Raw genomic sequence first — 14,066 nt, forward strand, 5'->3', positions numbered from 1 at the left:
ACTCCCGCAGCTCTAACGCAACTCTAACGCAACTTCCTCTTTTCCACAAAGGTAGGACTCGGAGTGAGATGCGCCTGAAGAGAAAGCTCTGACGCTGGCAGAAGGCTGACTGTGATTGAATCGCCGGTGCCGAGGCAGAACTCTTCAGGACAGTAAAAATGACGACAGAGATGGCGGGCAGCAGAAGAAACACAAGGAGATGGTCACGATTGAGCTGGAGAGGCTTAGCCTCCCCAAGCCCTATGCAGAGCAGGCTTTGTTGTAGCCTTCCTTTCTGTCATCTCTAAAGTCTGAACTAAAACAGACAAACAAAAAAGCAGGGGAAATTACCAAGCAATGGAACTCCCTTAAATTGCTCCAGCATGAGTAGTCACCATCTTGGATCTTTCCTGTTGGTGCTTTAGAATACTGTATCCCCAGGGTAAGTAATCATAAATAGGATATGTTGTCTCAAAATTAAGTTCTTGCATTGGAAGACTTCTTTGTTATCATGGAGGACAAAAGCAAGACATTAAGGGCTAGATTCTATATGTGACACCAAAACCCCCCAGCTTAAGTATTATTCTATAAGTCATGCACAGACTGGCAAACGTGCCCCTGATTACCAAGAAGCAGCAGTTATATCAATGAGCAATTCAAAGAAATCAAATACTTTCATTATTGGGGGCATGTGTGAGCAGGGATTGTCCTTCCTCGTTTAAAATTGTACAGCGCTGCGTAACCCTGGTAGCGCTTTAGAAATGTTAAGTAGTAGTAGTAGTAGTAGTATGTGGTGTTTTTCTTCTACTCTCTGGACTCCAAATTTGTTTGTCCAAAATAGAGATTACTTCCTTCGGTGATCATGATGCAGAATTTTAAAAGATCAACTGTGAAATAATTGCAGCTTACATGGATTCCCATTTCTGTCATCTTGCATGGACTAATAGTTCTCGGATTGAAGGTGGCTTGAGGTCTATGAAGATTCCACTTGTGGCTGATGTAAAACACATTTTTAAAAAAGTTGGTGTTCTGAAGGAAGATGAGGGTATTGTGTTCATGGGTCTGTTCATCATTGATGAGAAGGGGATCTTGTGTTGGATCACAGTTAATGATCTCCCTTTGAGCAGCTCTATTGATGAGATCCTCTGCTTGGTCCAACCTTTGAATGGCTGGAAGCCTGGTGGTGACACTATCAAACTTGGGGGTCTTTTTACTAAGGTGCGCTGAAAATGGCCTGTGGCAGTGTAGATGCGTGTTTTGGGTGCACAGAATTATTTTTTAGCGCACCTACAAAAAAAATCTCTCTTTTTTTTTTTTTTTTTTTTGCCAAAAACAGATGTGTGGTAAAATGAAAATTGCTGCACGTCCATTTTGGGTCTGAGACCTTACCACAAGCCATTGGCCTAGTGGTAAGGTCTCAAGCAGTAATGGTCTACACACTTCAGAAAAAAAATATTTTTCAGACGCGCATAGCGGACGCATGCCAAAACTGAAATGACTGCAAGGGCCACGCAGTAACCGAGCAGTAAGTCCAATTTGGTGCACATTGGGCACAAGTAGACGCCTACACGTCTTACTAAAAGGGCCCCTTGGTGTTCAGAAAATCAAAGGCTATTTTGCATAATATAACTAGACATCACTATCTGCTCTGCACTGAAACTGCTATATCTAATGAGGAAACTACTGCAGTTTGACACAAAACTGAAGAGTTTGTAAAGCAAGTTGTTTGGGGGTTAGGGAGTGGCTATGCTCCAGGAAAGATGGGGGATATCCATAAGCTATCCTTTGATTTAGTCCTAGTTGTGTCAAACCTGCAAGCAGTGACAGTTACTGATAAACAGTGTCTTTCCTGTTTTTGAACCAGATGGCAGCCTGACACAGCAGTTTTTACTCCTGGCAGATTTTGAACCTAATACCTTTGCTATAACCTTTCCGAACTGTGAAAATAGCTCCAGTACATCTTTTTGTAATCTAAAACTAGTTGAGGTGAATATTGTGTTGAATAACCAAAAAAAAAAAAAAAGCTAGTGCTGCCAGAGAACTTACAAAAGCCAAATAGCTAAACTACATTCTATTCTATTCTGTTCTATCAGAGTTTTATATACCACCAATTTCCTGAAGGATTCAAAGCACTTAACAATAAGGAAAAGAATCTACAATAGAGTAGAATAGCAAAATAATATATTATAACATTAACATAATAGAATTAAAAACAGATGCCAATTACTGTTTAAAATAAATGAGTTTTCAAAGCTCTCCTAAAAGATGAGTAAGAGGGCAGATTTTTCTTATTTAAAGGCAACAAATTCTACAGCTTTGCCCTTGTAAAATGGAAGAGAACCATCGTAAATTGATTTTAAATGAATATTTTTAAGAGAGGGAAAAACCTAATTTCAGAATTCGTAGAAATCCTATGTTCCTTTCGGATGATGGAAAGACAAGTAATTCCCCTAACCCTTCTGAATTCAGTCCAAAGATTGATTTCAAAATTAAACAGACCACCGTAAAACTAACACGCTGACATAAAAGCAGCCAATGCAAATCACGCAGAGTAGATGGCAGGTTATCTCATGCTTATATACAGAGGCTTTCTGGTAGTTTGCCTGTTTCTGCATGTTAAACCACAAGTTACTTGATTTTTAAAAACTTTTCATTTGGGGGCGTGGCATGGGCAGAAAGTGGGCATGAAAGAATTAGCCAGCTAGCACATTATACTTATTAGGCGCTAAGGAGCAGATTCTATATATGGCATGGCACCTAGATTTCCACGTGGAATACGTGTGTAACTTAATTGACTTAACAAGCCCATCAGTGATTTTAACAGCACTTAACAAGCAATAATGAGCATTAATTGACAATTATCACAATTTATGCATGGAAATCGCTAAGCGTATTCTATAAAGAACTGCGCCTAAATTGTAAAATGCACAAACTAAATGCACAAAGTTTAAAATACAACTATTAAATTGATTGTGGGAGCCAAGAAATATGGCAATGCCACCCCGCTGCTCAAGCACAAAGGGTAACTTACTAAACACTCATTCTGCACTTGGACTAGCTTGCTACACACAATGAAAATTAGATGAGTTCCTTATCTCTTGCTTAACTATACAAAGATCCTGTCATATATCTGCACTTGGTCCCTCAGCTATATGTATTGTAGAAAATCATTAGCATCATACAGTATCTATATTGGTTGAATGTTCTAATGCATGCTTATTAGGTGTATCATTAGTATTATTCTAACATTGGTGTTGTATCTCTGGTATTTGAATTCCAGTGCTCTTAAATGTATATATTTTGATACTGTTTCACGGTAGTTATTATTAGGTTTCAATTTACTGTTTTCAAGTTTACTTCATTTATTTTATTTATGTTTGTACTTGGTTATTTTACTATTGTTATGCTGTTAAACTGTACCTGCTGTACACCACTTTGGGTAAATTTCTTTATAAAGGCAGTTAATAAATCTCAGTAAATAAATTAGTTACCCATCTCCCTCATGATCACCTATAAAATTCTGCTCCTGGTCTTCAAGATTCAATGGTCTAGCCTCCCATTTTTTCTTAATTAAATATTATACACAGTAGTTAGAGCCCTTAGTTCTGCACAACATAATTATTTAGATATTCCTATCTTTGGACAGATTAAATATGACACTACACATCAACGCATTTTCTCTATTACTGGCCCTAGTTTATGAAGCACCTTGCCTCCTAGCTACGGCTGGAGGTTCTTTAGAAAAATTTAAGGTTGCACTGAAATCCTTCCTGTTCAGTGATGCCTTCTGCTGCCTACAGCCTTGTTTGCCTGCTAGGTGTGTTTACATCAATTTGTCAGGACTACCCTGCAAAACACAGCATCTTCGCTTTCCTTTTCCTTGTTCTTCTCCGCCTTTTTCTTTCCTGTCTTATCTATGAGTGTAGTTCCTTTTCAACTCCCTTTTCTTTTCTTTTACCTTGTTATTGCTTGTATTCTTCATGTAATTTTTTGCCTGATATCTACACTATTTTATGAACCTTGTGAACTACCCAGTGACCCCTGATGGGCAGTATAGCAAATATTTAATAAACTTGGAAAGAGATTGCTTGGCCAGCTCACCAACCTAATTTGGACAGAAGGGAGGCAGGAGATCCTTGGGCATTCCAATAGGATTTAAAAAGAGGGAGGGGAGAGGATGGGATGGGGATGTGGGACTCTGATTTTAAATTAGCACATCAGGAAGAAAGGAATGGATGCCCTGGGATTATCTCTTTTTCATTATAGCAGATCAGAAGGCACACCTGCGGAATGAACAGTGACAGGTTAAAACTTTGGTATTAGAAATGATGAATGGTCCCAATAGATGTGGACGATCTCACGGAGAATAGGTAGATAACGTTGTTGAATGGTGCAGAACAATCCTTAATAATTAAGCCACACTACACTAGACAGAAATCAATGGAAAGAGTCAAGATGGCAGACATCTACAGTCACTGAGCCCATGGGTTTTGATGATGATGATGATAATGACATCAGGAGGGTGGGAGGGAGGGGAAGAGGTCTGAATGCAGTAGGTCAGTTTTTATAATTAGTTCCCCTGGCTTATTTAATCACTTTTTATTTTAATTGAGAAGACATGTATACTTACAGTGAATTGGACAAAGAGAACTTAGATGGTTAGTGCTGAAATTCAGAGAATATTTGGGCATATCTACATCACACAAAGGACCCTATTTGCTAAGCTGCATTATGGCATTAATACATATTACTCGCCAATCAACACATAATTGGCATTAATGTATGTTATTTGCCAATATAGCAGCTTAATGGGGGATTTGTTTTTTGCTGTAACAATAAGTAATAATAAGTTATGAAGCATTCAGATATATGCTAAGCATCTCATTATTATTCAAAATGAATAACACAGCTCAATTAACTTTGTGAGCTGCATTATACATTATACATAGAATGAGGTGATGTTAGTTTTCTTCCCCAGGAGCACTTGGTCACTAACATGCAGCCTAATGTGCTAAGCAAAATAATAGCCACATACCCTAGTCTTAGTCAACAGATGCAGCAATCACCCAGGGATCACTCATGCTGCATGCCCCCCCCCCCCCCCCAAACATGGGAGATGACCAAAAGGTGCCAAGGGATTGAGGGTGGAATTGAGGCCTTTTGACAAGGGATGGGGGTGGGGAAGGGAGCCATTGAGAAAGATTAGGTGGTGAGAATTTTTTTATTTAGTTATTGGCATGTCCATATGAAAGAACGGGCCCAACTCAAGGGCCCATTATCTTAGCAGTGCTGCAATATTCTTGGCTGCAGCAATTAAAAAAAATCCTACAAGATTCGCTAGTCTGCGGTACTGAGGTATCACAAGTTAATGAATGCCACAGTAAATTTTCACATGATGAAATAGCATAACATGCTATTTTAATACAGTTTAGTATATAGGGCCTGAAATCTAGTCAGCTACATTTTCCTGGCTCAAAAATCTAGCTGCTTAAGTTTATCTGAATATTTTCCTAAAGATAATTATGAATTTATCTTTACCGTTCTGTGGATTTTTGAATATTGACCACATAATTTTTATGCACATATGTCAATGTCCCCTGAATTCTCTATACAGCACTCAGATTTGGGCACAATCCTGAGATGCATGTGCTACTTAGTTGGCTAATGAGCCAGTAACAAGCAATTATTGACTGCTAACAACCAATTACTGACATGAATTGGTACCATTGGTACCAATTAGGATTGCGCACACATTTGGCCGCATGCTATCTATAATGTTGGTGCCCAAATCCCATACAGCGTAACTCAAAAGGGGGTGTGGCCATGGGAGAGGCATGGGTATGTCAAGGGCGTTCCAAAACGTTGCACACATTGTTACAGAATAATAGGTCAGCGTGCCCAACTTGGACTCCAGCATTTACGCCAGATTTCAGCAGGCATAAATCTGGTGCCCAAAGTTAGGGTGTGGAAATCAGCACTAAACACGATTCTGTAAAGGGTACACACTCTTTATAGAACTGCACTTAGCGCCAATCTGTTCCAACTCACATTTTTGAGCACCATTTGTAGAATCTGGTCCTATATGTATGTAACACTATTCCTTTATGTTCTGCATGAAGTAATCAAATCTGAATGTATACCAGAGAATTTATATCTCTCCTTTGGTGGATGGAAGCTTCCAAATATGCTTGGAGATCACAGGGCAGGTATGAATATGAATTGATAATTGCTGAATATTTCTATTTGTACCTTCTAAGTACTGAATAGCAGACAAAGATCTGACCATGGGTTTGTTTTTTTTAAGGTCCTGGGACTTTAAATGTGCTATAAATTTCAAAGCAGCATCTCACAGCCGGTCACAGCTTTCTCTCCTCCGCTGTCACTTTTAAAATGTCAGAATTGTAAAATGTCGGGAAGTTTAACTATCATAACTTGCTCTATCCTTTGATGCTTTAGTATAAGTCTATTGAACCAGAAGAAGAAAGATTTTGATATGAAAGAGAAATGCGGGCCATCTTTTCCAACTATCTAATTGGGCAAGACGGTAGAGTGTTCAATGGATAAAAACGGAGGAAAACGCTTTAGTCACAGAAGTTTCTCCATCCTGCAAAAGTGGTGCTAGGCATAGAAGTATTTTAAAAAGGATCTAGAAATAAGAATAATATTGGGCATTCGATGGGAATGCTTAGGCTGTTACTGTTATTTCTACTTTAGTTGTGCATGATATCAGCATTTATTACTTCACATATTGCATAAACACTTGTGCATCAATTTTTCAAAAGTTTTTTTATTTATACATTTCAAATTATAACCAAACAATTTAAACTGGTATAGAAAAGCCTGCCAAGATGAGCCATGGTGTTAAAAGAAAATACAGATATCCAGTGCCGCTATACAGATTGATTAGCCCTGAGTGTCTGGATAGAGCGCTGAGTACTTCCACTATCTGGGTAATGGAGATATTCAGGCTGCTATCTGGATAAAGTTAAAAGAGCATTTTTTGCTGTCCTAATTTTATCAGGATAGTTAATGTATATAATGGTCTAAATATCGCCACTCACCAGATAAGTTGGTGTTGTGCCCTCACTCTGCTCTGGCACCACCTCAGCACTGTCTGGATAGTGCTGAGGAGGGATGTGAGGACTGTCCATAGAGATTGCTAGTTTAGTGGGCCTTTTACAAAGGCATACTAGCATTTTTACTGCACGCTAAAAATAAGCGTGTGCTAAATGCTAGAGATGCCCATTTATTCCTAGGGGCATCTCTATCATTCAGCACATGCTAAAAACACTACTGCACCTTTGTAGAAGACCCCCTAAGGGAACTATCCAGATAATGACTGCCATTATAGGAATTAATCCTTTTGAATATCAGGGCTCTGGGTTATTAATTCACTCGATACGTTATGCATGTTGTAAAGGGATCTATCTGGGAGATAAAGGGGCTGTTTAAAAATTATTAGCCATGGTGCAAAATATTTAATTTGGGGTACACCCATAGATGCCAACACAATTTACTCCTCCCTGGAAACAGTAAATCAATTTGTTCAATACTGGGGATGCTCAAGCACCTGCAGCACCTACAGAGTATGGACATTCTCCGCTCTATTCACTAACTAGCCTGAATGTGCTATTCACCCACATTCTTTTCATCTTTTTATTTCCTGCTCTGTCTGAACCTAAGAACCTAAATGTAGTTACTACTAGCAAGAGTGGTCCAGCAGTGATTAAGCATATCCCTGCTTAAATTCTCTTCCGATGCCAATACTCATACAAGATAGTAGCCGTAGTTGTAGATGCCTCAAATCAGGTATAAATGGCCATGGGAAAAGCAAAATATATGTGCATTGCTGTTTTCAAAAATGAAATGCATGTGTATTTTGAAGGACTGCTCAAACTTTCAAAAATGTGTGTTGTGGTCAAATAAGACTATTGTAATTCATTATATATTGGAATTACATCTGGTTTGCAGAGAAAATTGCAGTAGGTCAAAAATATGGCTGCTTGCATGATTTATAAGAGATCTAGATTTGACCATGTTTCTGAGATGATTACATTGGCTTCTGTTGCACAGGAGATTAGATTGTAAAGTTTTTTTTTTGTTTTGTGTTTAAAATTTTCTGAGAGGTTATACCTAAAGAATTTTTGTCTATGGTGTATTTTTCCATAGAGAAGTTTGCTTGCAGACATTCTAGAACTCTTAAACTTATCTATCCTTCTTTAAAAGAAGTTCGCTCAAAAAAGATGCTCAAACAATCTTTTTCTTACAGGGTGGCTTTAATTTGGAGCACTCTTCTTGAGTCTGCTAGATATACTGATTCATATTTTGTATTCAGAAAATGTCTCAAAACTTAATATTTTAGTTTTTTTAAGCTTCTTCATTTTCGTGTGTATTTTTATCTTGTTTTAACCTTTTTGCTAACCACTTTGGGATCTTTTTAAGGGTAGAATTAGTCTATAATATTGATGAATAGAATAGGTTATTTACACAGGTAGGCCGTCTTTTCTCCAAGTTGAAGAGCTCTAGCCACTTTAGCCTTTCCTCATAGGGAAATTTTCCCATCCACTTTATCATTTTTGTCTTCCTTCCCTGTACCTTTTCTAATTCCATTATATCTTTTTTGAGATATGGTGAACAGAATTGAACACAATAATTGAGGTGTGATCACACTATAGAGTGATGCAAAGGCATTATAGCATCCTCATTTTTGTTTTCCATTCCTTTCCTAATAATGCCTAACATTCTATTTGCTTTCTTAGCTGCCGCCTCCTCACACTAAGCAGAGGGTTTCAATGTATCATCAACAACGACGCCTAGATCCCTTTCCTGGTCGGTGACTCCTAATGTAGAACTTCGCATTGCGTAACTATAATGCGGGTTCCTCTTTCCCACATGCAACACTTTGCACTTGCTAACATTAAACGTTATCTACCATTTAGTTGCCCAATCTTCCAGTCTCAAAAGGTCTTCTTAATTTTTCACAATCCACTTGCGATTTAACAACTTTTAATAACTTCATGTCATCAGCAAATTTAATTACCTCACTAGTTACTCCCATCTCCAGATCATTTATAAATATGTTAAAAAGCAGCAGCCCCAGCACAGACCCCTTCAGAACCCCAATATCTACCCTTCTCCATTGAGAATACTGACCATTTAACTCTCTGTTTTCTATCTTTTAACCAAATCCACAATTTGACACTACTTCCTGTGGAATGGAGGAGTGGCCTAGTGGTTAGGGTGGTGGACTTTGGTCCTGAGAAACTGAGTTCAATTCCCACTTCAGGCACAGGCAGCTCCTTGTGACTCTGGGCAAGTCACATAACCCTCCATTGCCCCAGGTACAAATAAGTACCTGTAAGCCACATTGAGCCTGCCAAGAGAGGGAAAAGTGCAGGGTACAAATGTAACAAAAAAAAATTGTATGACTCTCCAATTTCTTCTGGAGTCTTTCATGAGGTACTTTGTCAAAACGTCTTTTGAAAATCCAGATACACAATATTGACTGGCTCACCTTTATCCACATGTTTAGTCATCCATTCAAAGAAATGTAATAGACTAGTAGGGCAAGATTTTTCTTCACTAAATCCACGTTGGCTTTGTCTCATTAATCCATTTTTTTGAATATGCTCTGTAATTTTGTTCTTTATAATAGTCTCTAGCATTTTGACTGACATCGACATCAGGCTCACCAGTCTGTAATTTAATGGATCTCTAAAAATTGGCGTTGCATTTGCTACCCTCCAATCTTCCGGAACCATGCCTGATTTTAAAGATAAATTACATATTATTAACAATAGTTCTGCAAGTTCATTTTTCAATTCTTTCAGTACTCGGGGATGAATACCATCCAGTCCAAGAGATTTGCTACTCTTCAATTTGTCAGATTGTGCCATTACATCCTTCAGGTTTATAGAGATTTCATTCGGTTTCTCAGACTTGTCAGTTTTGAATAGCATTTCTGGCACTGGTATCTCTCCCAAATCTTCCTTGGTGAAGACCGAAGCAAAGAATTCATTTAATCACTCCGCTATGGCTTTGTCTACCCTGAAAGTCTCTTTTACCCCCCTCAGTCATCTAGCAGTCCAACTGATTCTTTTCCTGGCTTCTTGCTTTTAATATACCTAAACAAATTGTTACTATATGTTTTTCCTCCAACACAATCTTTTTTTCAAAGTTCCTCTTTGCCTTCCTTATCAGCGCTTTGCATTTGACTTGCCATTCCTTATACTGTTTCTTATTACCAGCTGCTCCATAAAGCAGTCCTTGATTTCGTCAAGGAATTTTACCTCCCTAGCATGCCCTGATGTTACATTTACCCAGTCAGTATCGGGGTAATTGAAATCACCATTATTATTGTGTTGCCCAGTTTGTTAGCCTCCCTAATTTCTGATAACATTTCTACATCCATCTGTTCATCCTGGCCAGGCGGACGGTAGTACACTCCTATCACTATCCTTTTCCCCTTTACACATGGAATTTCAATCCATAGAGATTCCAAGATGTGTTTTGTTTCCTGCAGAATTTCCAATGTATTTGATTCAATGCCCTCCTTAATATACAAAGCTACTCTTCCACCAATTTGATCCATCCTATCACTATGATATAATTTGTACCTTGGTATAACAGTGTCCCATTGGTTATCCTCCTTCCACCAGGTCTCAGAGATGCCTATTTAATTTTTCATTTAGTGCAATATATTCTAACTCTCCCATCTTATTTCTTAGGCTTCTGGCATTCGCATACAAACATTTCAAACTATGTTTGTTGTGCCTATTTACATCTTGCTCCGCAGTTGACAATGTTAATTTGCAATCTTTTGTCTGATTTTTATTTAAAGACACCTGATCTACTATGGTCTCTTTTGCAAGTTCGCTCTTGGGATGCCCTATCTTTCCTGTTTTGGTGATATCTTTGAAAGATGCCTTGTTCTGAACCATGCGTTTTTGAATGACTGTTGACCTTCTCCCAGGTTCTAGCTTAAAAGATGCTCTATCTCCTTTTTAAATGCCAATGCCTGCAGCCTGGTCCCACCCTGGTTAATGTGGAGCCCATCCTTCTGGAATAGGCTCCCCCTTCCCCAGAATGTTACCCAGTTCTTTAGAGATCTAAAACCCTCCTCCTTGCACCATCGCCCCATCCATGCATTGAGACTGTGGAGCTCTGCCTGCCTCTTGGGCCCTGCGCGTGGAACAGGTACCACTTTGGAAAATTCTACCCTAGAGGTTCTGGATTTGAGCTTTCTACCTAGCAGCCTAAATTTGACTTTCAGAACCTCTCTCCCACATTTTCCTATGCCATTGGTACCCACATGTACCAAGCCAGATGGCTCCCCCCCAGCACTACCTAAAATCCTATCTAGGTGATGTGTGAGGTCCGCCACCTTCGCACTAGGCAGGGAGGTGCATTTTTTAGCTTGCCTTTCAAGTTTACTAAATTTTGATATACAGCAAATGGACAAGGTCAATTATACAGTTTACAAATTATACATAAAAAAGTAGAGAGAGGAAGGCCAAAGCTTAAAAACAGAAAGCAGGGGATTAAAATTCATTGTCCAAGAAGGAAAAAAAGATAGTAAAGTAGACTGAAATCTGCTTAGTGCTGTGGACTCCCTACTGCTTGAAGTGTTACTTGAGAAGCTCTATGATTGATGGTTTTGAGTAAAAAGAAGTCTTCTGGATGGTTCTAAATTCCTGGTAAGAATATTTCCTAATGTAGAGGCAGAGGAAGGTAGATCCACACTGATAGCGTCCTAACACTAAAAATTGAGGTCCTGATGGTATCCACCCTGATTTAGTGATAAAATGGGACCACCAAGATATGATGATGTGAAGAATGGAGAGTTCTGGGGAAACATATGGTATCAGTAAGCATGAAAGACAAAAGACTGGTAGACTGAATCTTATACACCAATGTCAGAATCTTAAAAGAAATCCTAACTGAAATTTGGTTTGTTATAGCTTCTTTAAAAAATAAATGTGCACATAAAATCTATTTAACATAGATTAACCTATGAATTAACATGAATACAATCCATTTGCACATATTTAACATTTTGTAAAAGATGTTTAAAAAGCTTTATTAAAATGAATGTCTGGCGGGGGGCCAAGGTGGCTTCTGATGGATGGACATGCTAAGTGGGAGCTCTAGGCCATTTTTACTCATAATTCTTTATAATGGGTAATTCAGGCATGTCAGGCCTGCGGAGAAGTTCTGTGTGGCCTGTGTTGTAGTATCTAATGCACAATCTAAATTTAACAACTGGTTAATTACATAATGCAAATTTGGCTCTTAACTAATTGCAATGGGGAGAATAGGGAGGATGAATATTTTAGTGTGGCCCATCAATGAATGAGTGGCTGACATAACAGTTATGAGTTTGACATAACTGGGGAAACAGAAAGCTAAGACAAAGGTTTTACCTCTGTCTGAAGTCCTTGCTTCCTAGCCCATATTACCTTTATTGTTTGGCAGTCAGAATGTGCTTGCAAGAGTGAATTCAGCGTAATTTCTTTGCTCATGGATTTGGAGAAACAGCTTCATCACACATTGAAAGTGAAGTTTCCCGCTGCCCTGAAGATAATGTAATCCTATGGGTAAAACTGTTTTTTTTTTTAGATTACCTGGTGGTGCTCTGGGGACCGGGTCCAACGGGAAGGTGGCGTTAGGGAGTTTTGAGGCATTCCTGCTCCTCCTGGGTCTCCTGTTTTAGCATGGGGCTGCTGTAGCAGTGTTTGGCAGATGCATTCCTGCATTTCCTGTGCTGATGTCTGACATCACTGTGTTGCACGGTGGTGACATCAGATGAGCTGCACATGTGTGAAGGGAATGCATCTGAGTTGAAGCCTTTCCGGAAGCACCGGAGGATTAATGGCGGCTCTGGAGTTTCAGGAGAAAGTGCAGGCAGCCCAGGGCAGCATAGGAAGAGACCGTGACCCCTTGAAAATATATTTTTGGGTTTCAATACACTGCAGATTGGTATCGCACAAGTAGCAGGACAGGAACACTGGGCACGAGAGCATGCCAGCTTGTGGCAGAACCGTGCAGCGGTCACGTGCTGGCTAAAAAAGAAAGAATTAACTTCAAATTTGGGATCTAAAGGTATGTAAAAAAGGAAAAAATAGAAGTCATTTTATTTTATTTAACTTAGGAAAGTTTTTGCATTTTTATATGGCTGTGCTGTGGTTATATAAGGCTGTGAGGAATTTGTGGTTCACTGCTCAAGGCACAGAGTATTAGATGAATTCTAAACTGTAAAAGTGTCAGTTTGGAGGGAGAAATGAAAGAGGACAGATGTGTGTGTGTATGTGTGTGTGTGTGTCTAGGTGCATGTGTGTCAGAGGAAAATGATATATTCCTGTGAGATAGAGGCAAGTATTGAATGCTGAAAGAGTGTTTGTGTGAGTTCTTATTCTTGGGGAAAGTTTGGTGACTCTAACTTGAAATTCATATTGTATGTTCTGAGGTGGCATCAGGAACTAGGGGATGTTTACACTGACTATTGTCTGGGGGGGGGGGGAATGTAATCACATAAGTGAACTGGCAGTAGAAAAATGGATGTGAATTGTTTCAGTGACTAATATTTTCTAAAGGGTTGGAAACTCTTAATTTACTAAATTATGCTATCTTGACTGTTTTATACAGCAGTTCTCTGCTGTTGTCACTTAAGGAGAGAAATGATTAAAGCAAACTGTTTCTCCTGAGTGTTATCTAACTAGCTGCAGCTAGTGTGCTGTGGAATGGGATTGATACTATATTCTTTAGCAATAAATGCTTGACTTTGTTTGTTTTCTAATTTTTTAAGAACTTCTATTCGTTCAGCCAGTGTTAAAGTCTTACAGTTGCGCGACGATGACGACTCCAGTGTACACTCTAGCAACATTCTTTCGCTTATTCTGCCTGTGGCAGTTAACCAACGAGTTTTCAAATTTACTGCCCCTTTGTCATGTGCCTACTACTACTACTATTTAGCATTTCTATAGCGCTACAAGGTGTACGCAGCGCTGCACAAACATAGAAGAAAGACAGTCCCTTCTCAAAGAGCTTACAATCTAATAGACAAAAAATAAATAAAGTAAGCAAATCAA

The 14,066-nt window shown here is 38.9% G+C and overlaps 1 protein-coding gene and 1 pseudogene across 4 annotated transcripts in view; both read left to right on the plus strand.

The window, feature by feature from the left end:
* RBMS3 (RNA binding motif single stranded interacting protein 3) overlaps positions 1 to 14,066 on the plus strand; it is a 1,285,867-nt gene that overhangs the window by 976,333 nt on the left and 295,468 nt on the right. The gene's annotated exons all lie outside the window — the stretch shown is intronic.
* The window catches only part of LOC115460074, a 51,660-nt pseudogene that overhangs the window by 16,629 nt on the left and 20,965 nt on the right, over positions 1 to 14,066 (plus strand).

This window comes from Microcaecilia unicolor, chromosome 1 (assembly GCF_901765095.1).
Source record: "Microcaecilia unicolor chromosome 1, aMicUni1.1, whole genome shotgun sequence".
In the NCBI taxonomy this organism is placed as follows: domain Eukaryota; kingdom Metazoa; phylum Chordata; class Amphibia; order Gymnophiona; family Siphonopidae; genus Microcaecilia; species Microcaecilia unicolor.